Source organism: Phocoena sinus, chromosome 14, assembly GCF_008692025.1.
Source record: "Phocoena sinus isolate mPhoSin1 chromosome 14, mPhoSin1.pri, whole genome shotgun sequence".
NCBI lineage: Eukaryota > Metazoa > Chordata > Mammalia > Artiodactyla > Phocoenidae > Phocoena > Phocoena sinus.
Window position 1 is genome coordinate 71858070 of NC_045776.1, and position 24538 is coordinate 71882607.

The 24538-nt window shown below is 47.2% G+C and overlaps 1 protein-coding gene across 1 annotated transcript in view; it reads left to right on the plus strand.

Annotated features, from left to right (window-relative positions):
* Positions 1–24538, plus strand: part of ACACB (acetyl-CoA carboxylase beta) — a 146321-nt gene that overhangs the window by 19624 nt on the left and 102159 nt on the right. The gene's annotated exons all lie outside the window — the stretch shown is intronic.

Sequence of the window (24538 nt, forward strand, 5' to 3'; positions counted from 1 at the left end):
CCTATAAAACACATGTGCTGCTCTCCCAGGCTCCCGCTGTGATACCCAGGCTCCAAGAGGACACGGCAGCAGGTGAGAAATATGCTTCCCGCTTACAAGTCCAATGAAGAAAATTCCAAGAAGTCCACTATTTGATAACTCTTCCTTCTTGGAAAACAAGCCCAGAAATGAAGCTGCTCTGGCATGGTGAAGGCTGCACCTGCACAGTCACTGTTGAAATCATTTTTTCATCAGTTCAGGGCCCTTACAGATTTGCCCACTTGCCAAGCCACTGAACTGCGGTCCCCTTAGCTTTTCTTGGAGCACAATGCAATGCCACCCCCACTTCAAAAAAAATTTTTATTGGAGTATGGTTGCTTTACAATGTTGTGTTAGCCTCCACTGCACAACAGAATTCATCAGCCATACACGTACAGATATCCCCTCCCTTTTGGACTTGCCTCCCATTTAGGTTACCACAGTGCATTAGGTAGAGTTCCCTGTGATATACAGTATGTTCCCATCGGTTGTTGCAATGCCCTTGTGTGTGGCCTCTGCTTTCCCTGCTCTGGCTTGGACCTGGACGTGACCTTTATCCTACATGCCTCGGGCTCTCCTCGAGCTGTAGAACACTCTGTCACTGTGGCATAGGCTGGATTTCTGTCTTTCCCGCCAGCCCGAGCGGGAGCCAGCTGACCCTGGCTGGGAACGGAGCTGTTTTGTTTCTTTTTCCCCCACAAGTCCCGAAAAATAGGAAACATTTCATCAAGTGGCATCTTCCTGGAGAGGGTTTTACAAAATCTCTTCCGGGGAGAGGAGCCAGAAGAGTTTTTGATAACGATCATCTTAACCCATTCGAGCCTTCACTGTGGGCTTTTTCCAGAAGCCATTTCTCAAACACCCAACAACCTGCATGGAGTTAATTTTCAGCATGTCACAGGAGGGTCAGAATGACTTTGGACTTTAGCTGCGCCGTGGCTTAGATATCTAGGGATTTTGAAATAAAGCGAGTGATGGGATTAAAAGGAGGGAGGCAGAACTGCTCCCACTTCACCTGGGTTATGCCTCCTCTTCAGAGTCTTGAAAGTTAAGCGCTCTGGGGATATTTTTAAATGGCAGGGGCCAGTTAATCTAAAAGTGACATTTACAGTCACGGCAGTGAGCAACTAGCTGGCTGAGATGCAGGCCCTCGGCTGACAGGGAACCCGGAAAACCTCAGCCTGAACGCACAATTGAGAGGATACAGGGAAAGAAAAGGTGGAGAGATAGTGGTAAGTGAGTTCCCCCCCTCCCTGGGGTCACTGATCATTCAGCCAGCATCCATGTGAATAGGAACTTAACACATAGTGAGGGCAGCCCCTGGACAGAGGCTTGCATGCGGGCACAGAGGCACGGCTGTTTGCGGGAAGCTGATGTAAAGGGCTCGAAATGTAATGTAGATGAAGGACCTTTTCTTTGCTTCTGTAAATGGTTATGTTGCTGGGGATCCCTGTGCAAACTTTCATCAGCTCCACACACCAAAATAGTTTAGGCTTTAGTTTTACCTACAAGGCAATTCTGGGAGATTTTGGCCCCCAAAGCTTCTGTCTTCAAGAAGAGAATTCTGGGGCTTCCCTGGTGGCGCAGTGTTTGAGAGTCCGCCTGCCGATGCAGGGGACGCGGGTTCGTGCCCCGGTCCGGGAGGATCCCACATGCCGCGGGGCGGCTGGGCCCGTGAGCCATGGCCACTGAGCCTGCGCGTCCAGAGCCTGTGCTCCGCAACGGGAGAGCCACAGCAGTGAGAGGTCCGCGTACCGCAAAAAAAAAAAAAAAAAAAGAGAATTCTGTTTCTTATAGATGTCCAGTCTCTCAGACTGTTGTTCATTTTTTTTAAAAAAAGCAGACTCTGAGAGTAAAGCATTTCTGGTGGTCCTCTGTTGCTAGAAAGACAATTTTCTTTCATTTTTAAAAAGCGTAGTACAGAGTAAAAGCCTTGAAGCAGCACAAAGTAAAATGAGGCGTCTTCGTGAACCGTCCTCTGTCTGTCCCTCCTCCTCCCGGGAGGCACTATCCCCTCACCTTTTACAAGGCACAGTTTGGTATAAAGCTTCCCAGGACTTGTTTCCTTCAGGTGTTTTGTTCTGGGCATTCACTGTGTAATCATATCTCTCACGTCAATCATTACTGTTATTTTAACATAAACAAGCAGGGCTGAGGGGGAGTTCCCGGGAAGCAGGTCTTTCAGTTTAAAAGCTGAAAGGTATAGACATTGTTTTCTAAATAATTTTTCCTTCCAACAGTGTCTTGGGGGATCTTTACAAGATGTGATTTCTTTACTGACTTCTCCAGATTTTAAATGGAAATACCCAGCCAATCCTAAGTCAGGTGATCAGAGGTGCAAACATCCCCAAATCGTGACGTTATTTGAAGAGCTCTCGGAAGGCTTTTTATATTCATGCAAAAGAGGTTTATTTGCTCCTGCTCTGGTGTCACGTAAACTCCCTCAGACTCTAATGACCTTCAGATCTGAGACAGAATTTATACTATGACGTTATACGAGATACTTGATCTTTTTAAAGAAATAAATTTATTTATTTATTTTTGGCTGTGTTGGGTCTTTGTTGCTGTGCACGGGCCTTCTCTAGTTGCAGCGAGCGGTGGCTTCTCTTGTTGTGGAGCACGGGCTCTAGGCACACAGGCTTCAGTAGTTATGGTACACGGGCTCAGTAGTTGTGGCTCGTGGGCTCTAGAGTGCAGGCTCAGTAGTTGTGGCACACAAGCGTAGTTGCTCTGTGGCATGTGGGATCTTCCCGAACCAGGGCTCGAATCTGTGGCTCCTGCATCGGCAGGTGGATTCTTAACCACTGCACCACCAAGGAATTCCGAGATACTTGATCTTTATGGGGAAATAAACATTTTAATCTTTTGAAATGGAGTTTCCTCAAAGTCTTATCCCCATAGAAACGTTGGGATACCTTATTCTAAAGCTTCCTCCGCATTTTGACTCAGGGATCTTACTTCGGAGGAGAGTGTTATCTGTTCCTTGGGGAAGCCTGGAAGCATGGTCAGAAATCTTGCATTTTATCTGAAAACATCATGTACAGTTCACATTCTGTTTTAGTAGATCTCTTTGTTATTATAACAGTAAGCTTATGACCATAGAGTAAGATGGTTCTCCAGGAAGATAGTCTATGTTCCATTATTCTAGGGATCCAGGGCTGCTGAGTAGAGCAAGGAAACCGACGTATGGATTACTGAGTGGTTGGCATGTGCCAGGTGTTCACCCACAAGGACACTCCTGGTAAGGAGATATTATTTACTCCTTTTCACAGCAGGAAACCAAGGTTTGGAGAATTTTGGTGACAGGCTCAGGTCAGTCAGATGACAAATGTCAGAGCCTCCACCCAGGTCACTCCCACATCAGAAGTCCCGCTCTCTGTCCCCCTGGGGCACCCAGCACACATTTAGCCACCCCGACCTGTGCTGGGGTCCCAGGAAAACAAGCACACTCTTCCGGGGTTTTGTGCCAGTCCTGATGGACTCACTAAAGTGCCACCTGTTCAAATCAAATTAAATCACGAGTGGCAGTGATATTAGAGGGAAACCTTGAATGCAGCCTCCTTTCTATTTAGAAGTAAATCAGTCGCAGGCTCCAGTACTAACTAGAATAATCGGTTGTTGGAAACGCCTCTCTTAGCAGGCTTCCTCCACTCTGTTATAAGGAAAGCTGTGCTCTCTTATTTCCACACTCCCAGTAAAGTGGGGCTTTCGGAGCCCTCCTGCTGTGGAGTAACCGGTGCAACGTGGAAAAACTCCTCTGGTTCCAAGCAGTTCAGGAAACATTGGGCTGCCTGTGGGGAACCCAGACCCTTTCCAGCAGGACTTGTCAGAGCCTTTCCTGGGCTCACCTGCAGTGGGACCCTCCAGGATGTGACTTTGGGATTTGACAAGGATGGGGACTGTCTTTTGTACTGCACAGCCACCTCTTGAGAAGCATGGAACAATTTAATGCCTTCCTCCCTTCCTTTCAAGAATCCTGGGAGGTAGGATCGTGGAAGGATAAGATTCCAGGCTTGAACTCCTAAGCAGGGTTCAAAGGCTGTGTGTGTGTGTGTGTGTGTGTGTGTGTGTGTGTGTGTGTGTGTGTTTGAGTATACGGAGCTCAGGCTCCCAGGGCTCTGGATGGATTGGAACAGGGAGATCTGCTAACAGATGATTGCACTAACTCAGCTTTGGGTGGAGCTGGGTATAGGAGAAGGGATGGAGAAAACACATGTGCGCGTGCACACACACACAGACACGCACACACAGCAGCTGGACAGCCCAACTCGGGTCCCCGACCTGCCACTTGATGACGTGACCTTGGGCAACAGACTCCCGCTCTGCACCTCGTCTCCATTCGCAAGGCAGGAGTGCATCCTTCATAGAGTTTTTGCAGACCTTTAAAGGGATGACAAATGTAAACTATGCAGCATAATGCCTGGGAGGTAGTAAGTGTGCAACAAATTTAGCCTTTATTATTATTCAACAATTTCATTGGTTTCTCGAAGAACTGCTTACGTTCCTCCCGCTGTGTCTACACCGGATCTACCGAAGAGCCCTATTTCCAGAGTCATTTTTTCAGATGCCTGCTTGCTAGGAAAGGGGTGGGTGGGGAAAGATTAAACCTGGGTAGACTTGGGTTTCAGGCCCCGGCTACCCTCCCAGAATTGACTTTCAAGGCGGGGAGACAGGTATGCACGTACCAGTGACCTCACACACAACTGCACGCTGTGATGAGTGCCGGGAGGGCGAGGGCAGGGAGCCGTGAGGGCGCAGAGCAGATGCTGGGCATTCTAGGTGTTCTATCTCCTGCAGTCCCTTATATCACAGGGAGGGGGAGCAGGGTGCCTGTCCAGGTGGTTGCCCCGCGCCTCAACTTGGCACTCACACCCTTGAGGCAGGAGGACTGGGCTGGGAGGCAGGAGGGCTGGACGACCAGACACACCTGAGCCAGGTGCGGGTATCCATGCGTCCAAGAGGTACTTACTGATCCTTCCGTGTGTGAGGCACTGCACTGGGGAGCGGAGAGCAAGACAAAGCTGGTCCTTGTCCTCAGGAAGCTTACATGCCACTGGGGCAGATGGATGAGAGTATGAGTGAAAATATGGTATCATTTCAGCAGGTGATAATTGACAAGGGAAGGGATGTGTCATAGAGAATAAGACAGACCCATAGGGGGTCAGGGCAAGTCTAGCGGGGGAACGCTGGAGCCAAAGACAAAAATAAAGGAGCAAGAGATAACCATGCCAGGAGGCGGAAGGAGGCAGGGAAGGGAAGAGCATTCCAGAACATGGGCCAACGCCTCTGGGACTGAAGGGGACCACTGTGGCCAGATCACCAGGACCATGTGGACCATGGGAAGCAGTGCAAGTTCAGTTCAGCTGCTCACTGCCAGCATGACCTTGGGTGAGTTTTTTTTTTGTTTTTTGGCTTGGGTCTTCGTTGCTGTGCACAGGCTTTCTCTAGTTGCGGCAAGCGGGGGCTACTCTTCGTTGCGGTGCGCGGGCTTCTCATTGTGGTGACTTCTCTTGTTGCGGAGCATGGGCTTCAGTAGTTGTGGCATGTGTGCTCAGTAGTTGTGGCATGCAGGCTCAGTAGTTGTGGCACACAGGCTTAGTTGCTCTGTGGCATGTGGGATCTTCCCGGACCAGGGCTCGAACCCGTGGCTCCTGCATTGGCAGGCGGATTCTTAACCACTGTGCCACTGGGGAAGTCCCCTTGGGTGAGCCTAACTTCTCTAACCCTGAGTTTCTTCCTCAATAAAATATGGCTTCTGGTGACACTGATCTCACAGGGCAGAGTGAGGTCATGATTAGAAAATGCCCAGTACAAGGCATATATCCAGAAAAGATGAAAACTCTAATTCGAAAAGATCCATGCACCCCAATGTTTGAAGCAGCACTATTTACAATAGCTAAGACATGGAAGCAACCTAAATGTTCACTGACAAAGGTTGGATAAAGAAGATGTGGTACATTTAGGTTGGTTCCATGTCCTGGCTATTGTAAATAGTTAGCTAGTGGGAAGCAGCCACATAGCACAGGGATATCAGCTGGGTGCTTTGTGACCGCCTGGAGGGGTGGGATAGGGAGGGTGGGAGGGAGGGAGACACAAGAGGGAGGGGATATGGGGACATGTGTATGCCTACGGCTGATTCACTTTGGTGTACAACAGAAACTAACACAGTATTGTGAAGCAGTTATACTCCAATAAAGATCTATTAAAAAATAAAAGATGTGGTACCTATAAAAAGAGTGAAATAATGCCATCTGCAGCAATACGGATGGACCTAGAGATTTTAAAACTAAGTGAAGTAAGTCAGACGAAGACAAATATCATATGATATCACTTATATGTGGAATCTGAAAGAATGATACAAATGAACTTATTTACAAAACAAATAGGCTCACAGACATAGAAAACATGGTTACCAAAGGGGAAAGATGGGGGAGGGATAAATTAAGAGTTTGGGATATGTACTATATAGAGAATAAATAAAGAACAAGGGCCTACTGTACAGCACAGGGAAGTATATTCAATATCTTGTAATAACCTTTAATAAAAAAGAATCTGAAAAAGAATATATATATAACTGATTATATAATTGACATCCCTTCCCTTATGTCTGTGTATATATATATATATATATATATATATATATATATATAAAAACTGATTATATATAATCAGTTTATATATATATATAACCAATTCACTTTGCTGTACACCGGAAACTAACACAACATTGTAAATCAACTACACTTCAATTAAAAAAAAAGAAAAGAAAAAAAAATGAAAGAAAATGCTCAGTACAGAACCTGACACATAGTATTAGTAAGTATTAACTACTGGTATTGAGGTTCTAACCAGCAGGCTGGGTGCCTTACATCTTGCTTTATGCGTTTTTAAACTTTTTAGTATAGAAAATTAACCTTTTTGAAAAACACATTCAGAGGTAGAGTGAATAGCACAACAGCTGCTACATATTCACCACCCACCTTCAATAACTATTGACTTTCAAAAAAAAAAATAAATAACTATTGACTTTCTGCTCTTCTAGTTTCTCCTAGTCACACATACACCTTTTCCCCTGTATTTTTCCTCCCAACATTTTATTATGAACATTTTCAGACATACAACAACGTTGAAAGAATTTTACAGCAAGCACCCATAAACCCACCACTTAGATTCTGCCATTAACAATTTACTCAGGACTTCCCTGGTGGCTCAGTGGCTAAGAATCCGCCTGCCAGTGCAGGGGACACAGGTTCGAGCCCTGGTCCGGGAAGATCTCACATGACGTGGAGCAACTAAGCCCCTACACCACAACTACTGAGCCTGTGCTCTAGAGCCCGCAAGCCACAACTACTGAAGCCTGCGTGCCTAGAGCCCGTGCTCCACAACAAGAGAAGCCACCGCAATGAGAAGCCCGAGCACTGCAACGAAGAGTAGCCCCCACTCGCCGCAACTAGAGGAAGCCCACGCACAAAAACAGAGATCCAACACAGCCAAAAATAAAATAAATTAAAAAAAAATTTTTTTAAACCCAATTTACTCTATTTGCTTGGTCACATGTCTGTTTCTCTACCTACACTTTTTTTTTTTTTTTTGCGGTACGCGGGCCTCTAGCTGTTGTGGCCTCTCCCGTTGCGGAGCACAGGCTCTGGACGCGCAGGCTCAATGGCCATGGCTCATGGGCCCAGCCGCTCTGCGGCATGTGGGATCTTCCCAGACCGGGGCACGAACCCGTGTCCCCTGCATCAGCAGGTGGACTCAACCACTGCGCCACCAGGGAAGCCCTCTACCTACACTTTTTACACATTTCTTTTTTTTTTCTTTTTGGCCACACCACGCGGCATAAGGGATCTTAGTTCCCCGATCAGGGAATTACACATTTCTTTTTTTTTTTTTTTTTTTTTTCACATTTCTTATAAATTGCAAACATCAGTACCTTTCCCCCTGAATACTTCAGTATACATATGAGTAGCTCGAGTTCTGTTTTTCTGGAGTATTTTCAAGCAAATCTCAGAGCCAGATAAATACTTAGTACATATCTCTAAAAGAGATGAAGACTTCTAAAATTTATTTATTTATTTATTTGTGGCTGCGTTGGGTCTTCGTTGCTGTGCGCAGGCTTTCTCTAGTTTCGTCGAGTGGGGACTACTCTTTGTTGCGGTGCACGGTCTTCTCATTGCGGTGGCTTCTCTTGTCATGGAGCAACAGGCTCTAGGCGTGCGGGCTTCAGTAGTTGTGGCACGTGGGCTCCGTAGTCGTGGCTCGTGGGCTCTAGAGCACAGGCTCAGTAGTTGTGGTGCACAGGCTTAGTTGCTCCATGGCATGTGGGATCTTCGCGGACCAGGGCTCGAACCGGTGTACCCTGCATTGGCAGGCGGATTCTTAACCACCGTGCCACCAGGGTAGCCCTATAAGGACTTTTTTAAAAAGCCATTGCCATGATTATCTACCTCCAGCACCATTATTTATTTATTTATTTAGGCTGTGCTGGGTCTTAGCTGCAGCACACAGGGTCTTTTTAGTTGTGGCATGCGGCATCTTTTAGTTGCAGCATGCGGGCTTCTTAGTTGGGGCATACGGACTCTTAGTTGCAGCATGCAAGTGGGATCTAGTTCCCCGACCAGGGATCAAACCCAGGCCCCCTGCATTGGGAGCGCAGTCTTACCCACTGGACCACCAGGGAAGTCCCGTACCTCCAGCACAATTAATGCTATTTCCTTAATCTAGTATCCAGCTCATGCTCAGTCTTCCAGTTGTCTCAAAGGTGTCTTCGAGGTTGTTTTGTTCAAACTGGGACCCACAAAACGTCCTATTGTCTCTTTTAATCTATAATAATCACCACCATTATTTATCTATTTTTTTCACCATTATTAAATGCCAGTTACTTATTGAAGAAATGGAGTCATTTGTCCTGTAGAATTCTCCCCATCCTGGATTTGGCTGATTGAGCTTCCTCCAAGTGTCTTTTAGTGCGTTCCTCTGTCCCTCTTTTTTTTTTTTTTGGCCGCACTATGCGGCTTGCGGGATTTCAGTTCCCCGACCAGGGATTGAGCCCAGGCCATGGTAGTGAAAGCCCGGAATCCAACCACTAGGCCACCAGGGAGCTCATCCTCTGTCCCTCTTAATAAGTATTAAGTCTAGAGGTTTGAATCAACTCAGGTCCAAATCCAGTGCATTGTGTCATGTCACATGACTAGAACAGAATTTCTAGTCATCCCACTTTTTAAAAAAATTTTTATTTTATTTATTTTTTTATAGAGCATGTTCTTATTAGTTATCTATTTTATACATATTAGTGTATATATGTCAGTCTCAATCTCGCAATTCATCCCCCCCGCCCCAGCTTTCCTCCCTTGGTGTCCATATATTTGTTCTCTACATCTGCGTCTCTATTTCTGCCTTGTAAACCAGTTCATCTGTACCATTTTTCTAGATTCCACATATATGTGTTAATATACGATATTTGTTTTCCTCTTTCTGCCTTACTTCACTCTGTATGACAGTCTCTAGATCCATCCATGTCTCTACAAATGACCCAATTTCGTTCCTTTTTATGACTGAGTAATATTCCACTGTATATATATACCACATCTTCTTTATCTGTTCGTCTGTCGATGAGCATTTAGGTTGCTTCCGTGACCTGGCTATTGTAAATAGTGCTGCAGTGAACACTGGGGTGCATGTGTCTTTTTGAATTGTGGTTTTCTCTGGGTATATGCCCAGTAGTGGGGTTGCTGGGTCATATGGTAATTCTATTTTTAGTTTTTTAAGGAACCTCCACACTGTTCTCCATAGTAGCTGTATCAGTTTACATTCCCACCAACAGTGGAAGAGGGTTCCCTTTTCTCCACACCCTCTCCATAGTCATCCCACTTTTAGTGATGTTGACTCATCACAGAGTTTGGGGATGGCAGCCTGATCTCCACTGCGAAAATCCCCATCAACCTTTCACCAGATGGTTTTACAAGCCACTGATGGTCGGAGCCTAAAACATTTTATTTCATTGCTGATTGTGGATGGTGGTTTTCTACCTCTACCAATCCTTCTGCGTTTATTAGCTATAACTTAAAACTTTCACCCACCGTTTGGTAACCTTGAAATATACAGGGTCTTTTCCTATAGGAAAGGCAGGATAAATGCTTGATTACACCCCTTATTTTGTAAGTCAGTTTCCAAAGTAATAAGTGGTGCCATGGCAACCTTCCAATGTGTCAATGAGGTCGTTTTTGTGTTTGTTTTCAGTAACATTATGACCTCATGATTTCGAAAATATATTTGATGTATTTCAATCCACTGCAGTTGTCATCTTTTTTCGGCCCCAAGTATCTTTTCTTTGGCAGGGAAGCCCATTCACGTGGTGCCTTCTGTGTTTCCATTTCTGCCCCAGCCCTGGAGTCAGCCATTTCTCCAAGGGGTCTTGGTTCCTTTTAGTAGGAAATATACTTAGAAATCATAATCCGGACACTAGGGAAGCCTGTGAACATTTTACACGCTCCCTGCGGTTTCTCTGTGCACAGTGGACTGGAGGGACATGACAGGGGCAGCCAGATGGGTTAGGAGGCTGGTGCAATGGTCCATGTGAGAGATAACAGTGGCTTGAACTTGATCTTAGGTAAAGCCCTTAGCACAAGGCTTGATACATCATGGAAAGTGCAACCAATGTTAAATGAATAAAAGAAACGTTCTTTCATGATTTGCATTGTTTATGTATTAGTGAATTGAAACCTCACCAAAACTATGAGGAAGGCATTCTTACCATCCCCACTGAATCCTCAAGAAAACCAAGGCTCAGAGAGGCGAGGAAAGTTGCTCAAGGTCACACAGGAAATGCAGAATCTAGCGCCTCCAGATCCTGTGCTCCAACCAATACACTGTGCTGCCCATAGGGGTCTTAGTTTCAAACTCAAAAATGACCTAGATTGGGCATCCCTGGTGGCACAGTGGTTGAGAGTACGCCTGCCGATGCAGGGGACACGGGTTCGTGCCCCGGTCCGGGAAGATCCCACATGCCGCGGAGCGGCTGGGCCCGTGAGCCATGGCCGCTGAGCCTGCGCATCCGGAGCCTGTTGCTCCGCAACGGGAGAGGCCACAACAGTGAGAGGCCCGCGTACCGCAAAAAAAAAAAAAAAAAAAAAATGACCTAGATTAATTGTTGGCACAAAACCTGATCCATCAGTGAGGCCGACCTGCTTACACTTCATGAGACTGTAAACTGAGATTCCGGTGTGTGGGGGCGTCCCAAGGGCTGGGCCATCCTTCAGACCCTCTCCCTGCCCCTTGACCTTTCTGTGTCGCTGTACCTTAGCAGGAAGTGGCCCTCGAGACTGCTACTGCTACTGCTCTCCACGCAACCTACGAGCTCTCCCAAGCGTTCTCATTATTCAGTCTTTGCAGGAGCCCCATGAGGTTGGCATGTTTCAAAACTGGGAAGTTGAGGTCCCAAGAGTCAAATACAAACCATTAAAGATTTTCCTCGTGATGGCACCAGGGCTTGAATCCCCAGATTCTCTGATTCTGTATCTACAGCCGTTTTTGCTTTTCGGTCTGGACAGAGGAGAGGTTGCTTCTTTTTAGGGAGCAAATCATCCTTGGGGCTCAGTCGATTCTGCTCCGACATTTGCAACCAGATTTCCAAAGCTGGCAGGAAGCTCTGGGGCAGCCTTTGAGGAGAGCCTCTATCCCCAGGGTGGTGAATGGCTCCAATGGGGAGGAGGACGCCTCCTCCTGAGTTACACCACTGCCTTTCAGTCTGGATGCTGCAATGGCCCTGCCCTGGACTAGCCCGGGTGGAGGCCCTCAGCCGGCAGAGCCAGGGCAACAGGTGGAAGAGGTGCCCATCACATAACAGCTCGACATCAGGGGAAAGTGTTGCCTAAGATCCCTGGTCCCCAAGGCAGGGACCGTCAGCACTGCTGCTCTAGCAATCACGGCAGCTCCTCCCAGTTGCCTGCTTCATGTATGCCAGCCTAAGCAATCTACCTGTGTGAGTGCATTTAATCGCCCCGATGGGCTGCTGGGGCTGGGGAAACTAAGGCTCGGGTTAACCGCTCTGCTTGTAGGTGGCACAGCCAAGATCCTACCCCAGGCGGCCGGACTGTAGCATGTGCTCTCGGCTCCCACGCTGTAGCTGTCCCTCCATAGCTCCAAGAAGGAGCTTTGACTCCCTTAAGCATCTCATGGCCCTGCCTCAGTCTCCATCCCTGTCTGCTGCCCCACACCCACCTCACTGTTTTCTCAGGGCCAGGCCGACTGTGGGGTTCTTGGAGAGGTTCTGTCTCCTCCCGATTCCAGGCTTCTGTATCTCCTGCTCCGTCTGTCTCCAACACTATTCCTCCTCCTTCCTGCCCTGGCACCTTCGCCTGATGAAATCACACTCCCTCCGTCTCAGCAGAGATACTCCTGAGAAAGCTTTCCCTTGCGGACCCAGACCGGGGCCTCTGTTACTGGCTCTTCAAGCGCTTCTCCTTTGTGGTGATTCTCCTGGTCGTGCCCTTACAGTCCTCCATGATCTTACTTGCTTCCCCGTGAGACTGTAAACCCTGCGTGGGCAGGACCATTCCTGCACTGTTTGTCCCGTATCTATGGCAGTCAGCACCATGCCTGGCAGGTGCCCAGTAATTACCCGCCGGTGAACGAGTGATGGTTGAAGAACGCAAATTCCCGGCACAGAAAGAATAGAGGGGAAGGAGGGTAGAATTCCATCTGCAAAGGTGGCAGGGGACCAGGACCTCAGGCGTGTGGGACACTTGACTTCGGCAGTTTCTACAGGGATGACTCAAGTGAGACAGGCTCGGAACACATGAGCCCTATAGGCCTTTGAGACAGCAGAGTAAGTTTTCCATTGGAGGCGGGGGACCCGCTCCTCTTACATTTCTTCGAGGCAGGGGCCAATCTGGAACCGTTCGGGCTGGGTTTGCCTGGGCCCCCGCACAGGTCAACCCTATCAAAAGCTTGGCTTGGCTCCCCAGGTGTTAATCAAGCACCTGCAATGCGACAGGCACCGAGGAAGTGCCCCTTTCTAGGTCAGCAGTCCTGGAGGACCCTGGGACTTGTGGTATCTGAACCTTTTCTGAACTGGGGGAGAACTGAAATTCACAGACTTTTCTCAAATGTGTTTTCCTACTGGAAGCTGTTCTCAAATCGGTGGCCCCTGAGGCTGCATACCTGCTCAATTCTAGGATCAAGTGGTTGTAGATATTTTAGGCTTACTCTAAAGGCTTTTATTTTAGGCTTACTTTAGGCTTTTCAGTATTCGCTGAAAATTTTCCAGAGACCTAGATGTTCTGACAGGTGATAAGTCTCAGAACTGCTGACCCTCCCTGGGTCTCTTTCAGGCTTCTGATTCCCCCCATCCAAGACGGTAGCCGGTTAATCAATTGAATCAATAGTCCGCTCACGTCCACCTCTTATCAATCTAGGCTTTGGAGCCAGGCAGAGCAGGGCTGGATTCTATCTACCTCCAAAGCTGTGTGACTTTGGGAAATTCACTTCCCCTCTCTGGGCATTGGATTCTCAACACCTGGTTGGATTCTCATGCCTGGTCTGTGAAACAGGATAAGAATAGTACTTCCCTTGTAGGGATGCTGTGAGAAGTAAATGAGATCCTGAATGCAAGGTGCTCATTATAATGGGAGGTGTATTTGTTGTTATTTATTAGTTAATGTTTGTAGTTAAAGAATAACAGAGAACAGAATCTGTTCTTAGAGGGTTGCAATTCTCTTCCTGTCTCTGAGCATTGATTGGTTCCTCTGGGGTAAGGAAACATGACCTTGTACCAATGCCCTCAGCCATAATTGCAGGGGAAGGTGACGTTTTTAGATTACACGGGGTGTGTGACCTCTCGAGTCTCTCAGTTTTTAGGGAGCTACACCTCCCTCTCCTGTCACCCGAAATGTTGTCATATTTCTTCTTCAGATGCCAAAATACTAAAGAAAACAAATGACTATCCTTCACAATAGAACCAATTTGCTAAGCGCTGCTCCTGGTTTAGTAACTTTGGCCGGATCCCTATCTTTATTTTATTTATTTATTTATGTCTGTGTTGGGTCTTTGTTGCTGCACGTGGGACAGCACGTGCAGCAACACGTGCTAGTTACGGTGAGTGTGGGCCACTCTTCGTTGCGGTGCGCGGGCTTCTCACTGCGGTGGCTTCTCTTGTTGTGGAGCATGGACTCTAGGCATGCGGGCTTCAGTAGTTGCAGCACGTGGGCTCAGTAGTTGTGGCTCGCGGGCTCTACTAGCAGGCTCAGCAGGTGTGCCTCACGGGCTTAGTTGCTCTGTAGCATGTGGGATTTTCCCGGTCCACAGCTCGAACCTGTGTCCCCAGAATTGGCAGGTGGATTCTTAACCACTGCGTGGTGGCTAAATCGTGATTTGAAAAGCTTTTTTTTTTTTTCCTTTGGATTGAACTCTCCTGTTTCCCCCAAAGCCTTTCCCAGGAGAAAAACCCCAAGGCTAGAGAAGTAGTTTTGTTACTTATTTCTTGTTTGCATTTTAGTTTCTTCGGGGAGTGGACTCAGAGATTTAAAAACAAACCGGTGGCTCTAAGAAACCAAGCAGTACCCCCTGACACTCACTTCTCAGGTCCGCTGATTTAGGACCTTTCTCAGGGTTTATAGAAGGAAATTCTGCACAGAGAGCGGAGGGTGTGAAGATTAGGAGTGTGGGCTACAAAGGGAGGCCACCTGGGTCCTAAAAGTGTGAACCTGGGGAGTGATGGAGCCTATAACAGGGGAGGAAGAAGCGGGACCTCTTGCAGGGGCTGCAGGGAGTTGATGAGATCATGTGTGTGAAGCTCTTAGCACCAGAAAATGCTGGTGACAGGAAAACACTCCCTCTGATTTATTAGAGGGATAACCTCCTTCCCCTACCACCCTCCTCTCCTTAACTTATCCTTTCTTCCCCCTGTTTTTTTTCTAAACTCATTTATTAGTTTTATTTTTTCGTATAGATTCTATTCCTTTCTTCCTTTTTAAAAATTTTTAAAAATTTATTTATTTACTTATTTGGCTGCATTGAGTCTTCGTTGCTGCATGCGGATTTTCTCTAGTTGTGGCGCACGGGGACTACTCTTCGATGCGGTGCATGGGCTTCTCATTGCGGCGGCTTCTCTTGTTGCAGAGCATGGGCTCTAGGCACGCAGGCTTCAGTAGTTGTGGTTCGCAGGCTCTAGAGAGCAGGCTCAGTAGTTGTGGCGCACGGGCTTAGTTGCTCCATGGCATGTGGGATCTTCCCAGACCAGAGCTCGAACCCGTGTTCCTTGCATTGGCAGGTGGATTCTTAACCACTGCACCACCAGGGAAGTCCCCTTTCTTCCATTTTTTAACCCCTGTATTGGCATTTAAGAATATCCTCTCTCTGAATAACATAAAAAGTCACACACACACACACACACACACACACACACACATACACACACTTCTCAGGACCATCTCCACTGATCAGGAAACAGACAGAATTTAATTTACAGAATTTAATTCAGCCTGACGCAGGCTGCTGAAGCCCCAGAGATGCCTCCCCTTTGGGAAAGCACCTGCCCTGTGGGGCTGAAAAGCTGAAGTGAGTCCAAGGACTGTTTCTGATGTATCTGCCTGTCCCATCCAGGCACCTGACCAGTGTCGGACGGGTGCCCCCACCCACGTGAATCCATTTATGTCCCTCGGTGGAAGAGGACCCTTACTCACCATCACCAGCTGCTTTTCCGTTCTGGCTCACCAGGAAGGGGAAGGTGGTGTTTAGCGACCAAACAGATCTTGGTTGATCCTGCCAGTAATCCTATGAGGTGGGTGAGGCTGGGGATTCTCCCTCCTCTTCTAACATCTTACGGAAAAACCTGAACAAACTTTTTGGCCAACCCAGTAGATGGGGAAACTGAGGTTCAGAGAGGGGACATGATTTAGCCGAGGCAACACTCTGTGGGTAGCAGGGTGTCACCACGCGGTGACTTATCCTGCCTGAGGCTCTCAGCTCAGATCGCTAATGACGATCGCTAAGATGACCTGCGCCTGGCCCTGTGCTCGGCGCCCTGCATGGGTGACCACTTTGGACTGTCGAGAACTCCATCTTGGAGCTGCGTCCTTATGCTGCTTTGCATAGCATAGAACTCCATCCCGGCTCTGCAGCAGAGTTGACGTGAGAACCCAGATCAGGGCACCCAACAAAGTACCCAAGGACAGTGGCTCTTTTTTTTTTTTGCAGTACGCGGGCCTCTCGTTGCTGTGGCCTCTCCCGTTGCCGAGCACAGGCTCCGGACGCACAGGTTCAGCGGCCATGGCTCACGGGCCCAGCCGCTCCGCGGCATGTGGGATCTTCCCTGATCGGGGCACGAACCCGTGTCCCCTGCATCGGCAGGCGGACTCTCAACCACTGCACCACCAGGGAAGCCCGACAGTGGCTCTTTACTGTGAATATCACCCCACACAGGCCTGGAGCAGGGGACCTTGGTGCTAGTCACGGCTGTGTCGTTAACTTCACATGTGACCTCTGGCCTCTGCTCACCTACAAAGCAAGGACACTGGACACGCCAAGTGTCCCCCTCTTAGGCTGCAGGTTGAAGGCTAAGTGGCTTTTTGGGAAACGCAGGGTGACCTGTGATGCCCCCTGCCCTGTGGACTGGAGTGCAGGTTGAAGTATCCACCTGGCAGCTTTGACCACACTGGCGGCCCGGCATAGCTTCCTCTATCACTTTAATGATCTCTGAATTTGCAAAACGTCGTTGCACCGTCGCCTGCCAGCCAGAGGGTCCTCGAACTTCGTCCTGATGCTTTTGCTTCTCTTTCCATCAATATCACCTTGGCCAAACCCAGGTTCTGCTGGGACTCATGCTCCCCTTCTAGCAGGTGTCTTACAGATGAACACATGGGAACAGGAGGCTGGCGTGATTATGGGAGTGTTTAAAACTCATAGAGTGTTTAAAACTCTATGCATAGCACAGCGAGATCAGCACAGTGCCTTGTGACCACCTAGAGGGGTGGGATAGGGAGGGTGGGAGGGAGACGCAAGAGGGAGGGAATATGGGGACATATGTATGCATGTGGCTGATTCACTTTGTTATACAGCAGAGACTAACACATCATTGTAAAGCAGTTACACTCCAATGAAGATGTTTAAAAACAAACAAACTCTAGAGGCTCAGCGTTGGGCAAGGGGGTGGCTGATCACACGAGCAGCTAAGTAGGCTCTAAGTCCAGGAGTGTGGCAAGCCAGAGGGAGGTGGCCCTGTGGGCCAGAGAGTATACACAGCCTCTTAAGTACTTGAGCTTGAAGCTGGGGGAGGGGGAAGGGCGAGGACCTTGGCAAATGGCTTATATTTGTGGATGACAGATAAGGGCGCCTGACTTGGGGGAAAACTCACTCGTGTCCAGCGTGAGCTGGTCCAAACTCCTCCCCATGGACTGATGCATGACACCAGCCTCCTGTTGAAAGGTGACACTCCACGGCCCCAGTTCCGTCAGGCACCCTGTGGGAGCCTGTCAGACCCACATGAGAATGGAGCCGGTGGCCGTGACCACAGGGGCGGTAAGTGGCAGCGAGCAATCGGGAGTTCATCTTGGCGGGAGGAAACGTCCGAGTGGGGAACAGGATGGCTGGTTTAATGCTGACATTCTGCCCTCCTCTGCCCCTCAAAGGCCAGGCCAGGTATGGGTGGCTGTGTTGGAGGCGGGTGGCTGGAGAGCAAACTCCCGACCCCCATCCCTCTCCAGCCCTTGCTTGGCTGCCAGCCAGCACCTGCTGGAAGCGAGCAGTTTCCTGCATTCGTTACCGTCAGGGCCACGACTGCTCTGGCACCAGGCAGCTGTTGCTTGAGTTCGGTTTGCAACAAACAAAAATAGCTTCGGCCCTCGCTGGGTTTTCAGGTCAGCTGGGTTGTTTCAGCAAAGGGCAGCAGCTCAGCATGGCATGTCCACAGGGTTCACTGGAAGGACTTCTCTGGCCTTGACTGTCTGTGGATTTGAACCACATGCAGTGCTCCTTCTAGACCACTGTGCACATCTGGCTCCACCCTCCAGGTACACAGCCAGGTATCTGATTTTAGGGTCGTAGCCAGGTGCTTGTGGGAACACCCTCCGCTTTATGGAATTTATTTTTATCCAGTTTCAATGGTGGAGCAGTGGGAAAGGTATGAGCACTGGGCCTGGATGTGAGCAAAGTCAAGGAACCGAACTTCCCTGAGCCACAGTTTACCGAACTGTAAAATGGGACTGTAATAAAGACCATGGCAATCGTAAGATCCGCCAAGTTGTTCTGAGGATTGGAAGCTTGAAGGCACTGTACATGCTTGGTGGCTTTTTGATGCTTCTGATAGCATTGACACAATGCTATATAGGTTATTTGAAGAGCAACTGTGAGACAGGTAAAGGGGGCAAGACTCAGCATCCCCATTTTACAGACGAGGAAACTGAGGCTCAGAGGGTTTCTTTGGGAGCTTCCTCAGAGAGTTCCCCATTTGTCTCTATGTACTTACTTGGGAAAGTTTTCATGTGGTGGCCTGTGGGTCCACCATCATCACACTGCCAAGAAAAGGGAAAGACCCTGAGGTTTTTTCTGCGGGTAACCTCTGTAAGGTAGGTTTGGGATGTTTGACCCACTGGCTCCTATCAGAATAACAGCAGATCATAAAGGATTTGTCGAGTGAGGGAGGGGGCTGAACTGGGGAGAATTGCCGGTCCCTCTATTCATTAGAACTTCCAATTTAGAGCTTGGTAACTTCACCCACCAACCCTCAGTTGCTTACCATGCATGTGTCTCGCCATCTTGCCCACCTGGCCATCCACTCAACCCCTCTCCAAGCACCACCTATCGATCCTTCCACCCACAGTCCCCATCCGCCATCCGTTCATCCAACCAGCAAGTTCCCAAAGTGCTCGTGTTACGCAAAATCGCATAGTTTGATTGGTTTTCCAATGGAAATCAATGTAAAGTATTAATTCTCAGGGTTCCCAAACTCAGAACCATTGTAGCATATTTTTTCTCTTTTATTTCCTCAGCAATAACTCAAGTATTTTTCTATTTAGGGTAGGGGGAAGCTCAGCATTTCAATGTAATGCCCTTAGTATTTCTTATTTCTCAGAATTTCCAACGTGTGCATTTAAAGTGTACCTAAAATTGGCCACATTTGTATGAGGTCTTCTGCTTGGCACTCTACGTCAGAACTGCCGTGGAGACACCCAGCTCGTTCCCCTGGTGTTCCTGAACGCAGCTTCAGAAATGAGATCCTGAAACCAAAATTCCTGCCTGCCTCAAGCCATCTGTTGGTGCTCAGTGGGTGTGCATGGATTTATCATTCATTCGGTACATACTTTTTGAGCACCTACTATGCACCAAACACTACCAGCCTGGGCACAAGGATCCAGAAATGAGTGACAATTGGTCTGTGTTTCCAAAGGTCTCTGAGTTGGCCAGGGAAGACCAGTGAACAGGCTGTTTCCATGGTGGAGGTCTGTACCCACTGGCTGACTTGCAGGGGGTGGGCAGTGGAGCTGTGAAAGCACTTGGCCCATGTGGCCAGCAGAGGGTGTGAGGGGGGAAGTGGCCAGTCGGCACAGTCTTGAATAACTTTATCCACTACCATAACCTCCTGCTTGGGGAGGATGTAGGGCTTTAAGCTGTCGAACTTCCAGTAAAGCCAGGATAACCTTTGCACCATTTTTGGCAATGCCATCTGTCAATTACCAGAGAACACGTGTGAGTCAGTAATTTCAGGACTCTGACCTTTCTTGCTGGTGCTTTTTAAACTTGTCTTGAGAACTTACTGTATGCAAGAGATGAGTAAGAAATACACCTTTTCGCCAGAAGCTTCCGTCTCACAGTCTAGAAGCAGGGGGGAAGGAGTGCAGAGGTATAGGAGTTAAGACCAGGGGTTCTCACGTGAGGGCAATTTTACCCCCCAGGGACATTTGTCAATGTCTGGAGGTAGTTTTGGTTGTCACAGCTGAGAGGGAGGAGGGTGCTACTGGCATCAAGTGGGTAGAGGCCAGGGATGCTGCTCGATATCCAACAATGCACAGGATAGCCCCCACCACAAAGAGTTATCCAGCCCCAAATGTCAGTAGTGCACTGAGAAACCCAGAAGTAGGAACAAGGCTTGAGCATCGGAAAGTTGGGGTGCCGCTGTGAACACGTGTGTTTATATATTTGTTTGTCCTTGTTTTCAATTCTTTTGGGATATGCCTAGGAGTAAAATCCCCGGGTTGTGTAGTAATTCTATGTTCAACTTTTTGAGGAACCCCCAAACCATTTTCCATAGCAGTTGAATTATTTTACATTCCCCCTAGTAACTTACAACTTCTCCACATTCTCACCAACACTTGATATTGTCTTTCCTCCTTTCTTTCTCCCTTCTTCCCTCCCTCCCCCCTCCCTCCCTCTTTCTTTTCCTTCCTTCCTCCCTAGCTCCCTCCCTCCCTCCCTCCCTTGCTTCTTTCATCCTAGTGGGTGTGAAGTGGTACATTGTAGTTTTGATTTGCATTTCCATAATTACTAAGGATTCATGCTTTCATGAGCTCTTTGTATATCTTCTTGGGAGAAATTTCAATTCAAGTTCTTTGCTCGTTTTAAAATCAGGTTGTCTGTCTTTTGGTTGCTGAATTGTAAGAGTTCTTTATGTGTTCTGGATACTAGACCCTTACCAGATATATGGTTTGTAAAAATCTTCTCCCATTCTGTATATTGTTTTTTCACTTTATTGAAAATGCCCTTTGGTGCACAGAAGTTTTTAATTTTGATGAGTCTGATTTATCTATTTTTAAGTTTGTTGCTCATGCTTTTGGTGTCATATCTAAGAATCCATTGCCAACTCCAAGGTCATGAAGATTTACCCCTGTGTTTTCTTCTAAGCGTTTTATGGTTTTAGCTCTTGTATTTAGGTCGTTGATCCATTTTTTTTTTTTTTGCGGTATGCAGGCCTCTCACTGTTGTGGCCTCTCCCGTTGCGGAGCACAGGCACCGGACACGCAGGCCCAGAGGCCATGGCTCACGGGCCCAGCCGCTCCGCGGCATGTGGGATCTTCCCAGACCGGGGCACGAACCTGTGTCCCCTGCATCAGCAGGCGGACTCTCAACCACTGCGCACCAGGGAAGCCCCTATATGTCTGTCTTTATTCTAATACCACACTGACTATAGTTTTGTAGTAAATTTTGAAATTGGAAAGTGTGAGTCCTCTAATTTGTTTTGCTTTTTTTTAACATTGCTTTGGCTATTTGGGGCCCCTTGCAGTTCCATATGAATCTGTAGATTGCTTTGGGTAGCGTGGCCATCCTAGCAATAGTAAGTCTTCCAATCCATGAGGATGGAATGTCTTGCCATTTATTTAGGTCTTTTTTTTTTTTTTTTTTTGCAGTATGCGGGCCTCTCAGCGCTGTGGCCTCTCTCGTTGCGGAGCACAGGCTCCGGACGCGCAGGCTCAGTGGCCATGGCTCACTGGCCCAGCCGCTCCGCGGCATGTGGGATCTTCCCAGACTGGGGCACGAACCCGTGTCCCCTGCATCGGCAGGCGGACTCTCAACCACTGCACCACCAGGGAAGCCCCTATTTAGGTCTTCTTTAATTTCTTTCAGCAATGTTTCATAGTTTTCAGTCTATAGGTCTTTCACCTTCTTGATTAAATTTATTCCTAGATATTTTATTCTTCTGGATGTGATTATAAATGGAGTTATTTTCTTAATTTCCTTTTCAGATTGTTCATTGTTGGTGTATAGAAACAACTGATTTTTGCATATTGATCTTGTAGCCACCAACTACTTAATTTATTACCTCTATTAGTGTTTTTTGGTGGTCCTTTAGGATTTTCTATATAAAGAATCGTGTCACCTGTGAATAGAAATGATTTTATGTCTTTTCAATTTGGATGCGTTTTATTTCTTTTTCTTGTTTAATTGCTCTGGCTAGGACTTTCAGTATGATGTTGAATAGCAGTGGTGAAAGTGGGCATCCTTGTCTTGTTCCAGATCTTAGGGGAAAGCTTCCCATCTTTCAACATTGAGTATATATTTTCTGTGGTTTTTCTTCATTAATGTGCCTTATTCTTTTGAAGTTCTTTCCTATTCCTACTTTTCTGAATGTTGTTATTAATGGATGTTGGATTTTTTTTTTTTTTTTTTTTGGCCGTGCTGTGCAGCTTGTGGGATCTTAGTTCCCCAACCAGGGATTGAACCCGGGTCCTTGGCTGTGAAACCGCAGGTTCCTAGCCACTGGTCCATCAGGGAATTCCCAAGGGTGTTGGATTTTTGTCAAATGCTTTTTCTGTGTTCTTTGAGAGGATCATGTGTTTTTTCCCTTTGTTCTATTAATATGGTTTGTTCATTGATATTGAACAACCCCTCGACTAACTTTTTTTTAAAAGGAAACTTGATGATCTCAAAAGAAAAAAATCTCCTGACCCTTTGTTCTATTAATGTGGTTTGTTCATTGATACTGAACAAACCCTTGACTGACTTTTTTTTAAAAGGAAACTTGATGATCTTAAAAGAAAAAAATCTCCTGACCCTGTGTATTACCTAGAAAATACCCCTGACAACATTTCAGCAAATTCTGTTGCCCAAACTGTGCAAGAAGTACTTGGATCATGTAGTTCTGGGAAATCTTGAGAACTTTTCCACTTCCCTTAAGAGTGTTGTATTGAAATTTAAAAAGAAAATGCAGGACTTCCCTGGTGGCACAGTGGTTAAGACTCTGTGTTCCCAATACAGGGGGCCTGGGTTCGATCCCTGGTCAGGGAACTAGATCCCACGTGCATGCCGCAACTAAGAGTTCACATGCTGGAACTAAGAGTTTGCATGCCACAACTAAGGAGCCCGCCTGCCGTAACTAAGACCGGTGCAACTAAATAAATAGATAAATAAATAAAAAGAAAATGCCTTTTAGATACTAAAGTGATAAGCTTGAGTTTTGTGGTCCTCCTTTTTTTTAAAAAATTTATTTATTTTTGGCTGCGTTGGGTCTTTGTTGCTGCGCGCGCACTTTCTCTAGTTGTGGTGAGTGGGGGCTACTCTTCGTTGCGGTGTGCAGCCTTCTCATTGCGGTGGCTTCTCTTGTTGCGGAGCACGGGCTCTAGAGCGCGTGGGCTTCAGTAGTTGTGGCACGTGGGTTCAGTAGTTGTGGCTCGCGGGCTCTAGAGCACAGGCTCAGTAGTTGTGGCACACGAGCTTAGTTGCGGCATGTGGGATCTTCCCAGACCAGCGCTCAAACCCGTGTCCCCTGCATTGGCAGGCAGATTCTTAACCACTGCGCCACCAGGGAAGCCCTGGTCCCGCTTTATTAATGCTTCTACTGGATAATTATGGCAAAATTGGGTCAGAAATCTCAATACGTTCAGGTTGCGTTTTCATTTGTTTGCTTTTTAAACTATTTCCTGCAAATAATAATTATCTGTTCATTAATAGGGTAGAGTTAGTGTGGCGGTCAGAGGCATGGGTTAGAAATCGGAATATCTGAATTCATGTATTCAACAAAATGAAGTTTTGTCCATGGTTAAGCTCTCACTCTGTACCAGGTGCTGTTCTAGACCCTGGAACAGAAGAGACCCTCCTTGGTCTTGCTGAACTTTCATTCTAGCTATGAGCATACCTGCATCAGGTGTACTAGCGCTACAAAGAAAATACGACAAGGTGCCCGTTCCTCTTTCCAAGACCGTGGTGACAGTGACACTGATGATCCTGGTAGTGATGGAGATGATGATCATAGAAGCCAACAATCCTTTTCATCTACAAATTGGAATATAATGCAGTCTTTTTTTAAGATAAGCTTTGTTGAGATATAACTCATATACTGTTTGACTCACGTAAAGCGCAAAATTCAATGGTTTTTAGTCTATTCAAAGAGTTGTACAACCATCACCACAATCAGTTTGGGAACATTTTCATCACTCCAGACAGAAATCTTGTACCCTTTAGCTTTCACCCCCATCCCATTAGCCCCAGGCAACCACTGATCCTTCCATCTCTATGAATTTGCCTAATCTGGGCATATTATCTAAATACATGGAATCATACAATATGTGGTCTTTTGGGACTGGCTTCTTTCACTTAGCATGGTGTTTTCAAATTCATCCATGTTGTAGCATGTACCAGTGGTTCATTCCTTTTTGTGGCTGAATAACATTCCACTGTATGGAGAGACCCCATCTTGTCTATCCATTCATCAGTTATTGGGCATTTAGATTGTTTCCGCTCTGGGGATATTATGATTAATGATGCTCTAACAGAGTCTTTTAATGTACCTGATCTCATTTAGTTCTCTCTCACATGCATGTTTATGATTTATGGTGAGTGTGTGTTAGTTTATTTAGAGGTGGGAAACTGAGATCCAGAGAGGTTAAGAAACATGTCCCAGGGACTTCCCTGGCAGTCCAGTGGTTAAGACTTTGCCTTCCAATGAAGGGGGGTGCAGGTTTGATCCCTGGTCGGGGAGCTGAGGTCCCACATGCCTCGTGGCCATAAAACCAAAACATGAAACAGAAGCAATGTAGTAACAAATTCAATAAAGACTTTGAAAATGGTCCACATCAAAAAAAAAAAAATCTTAAAA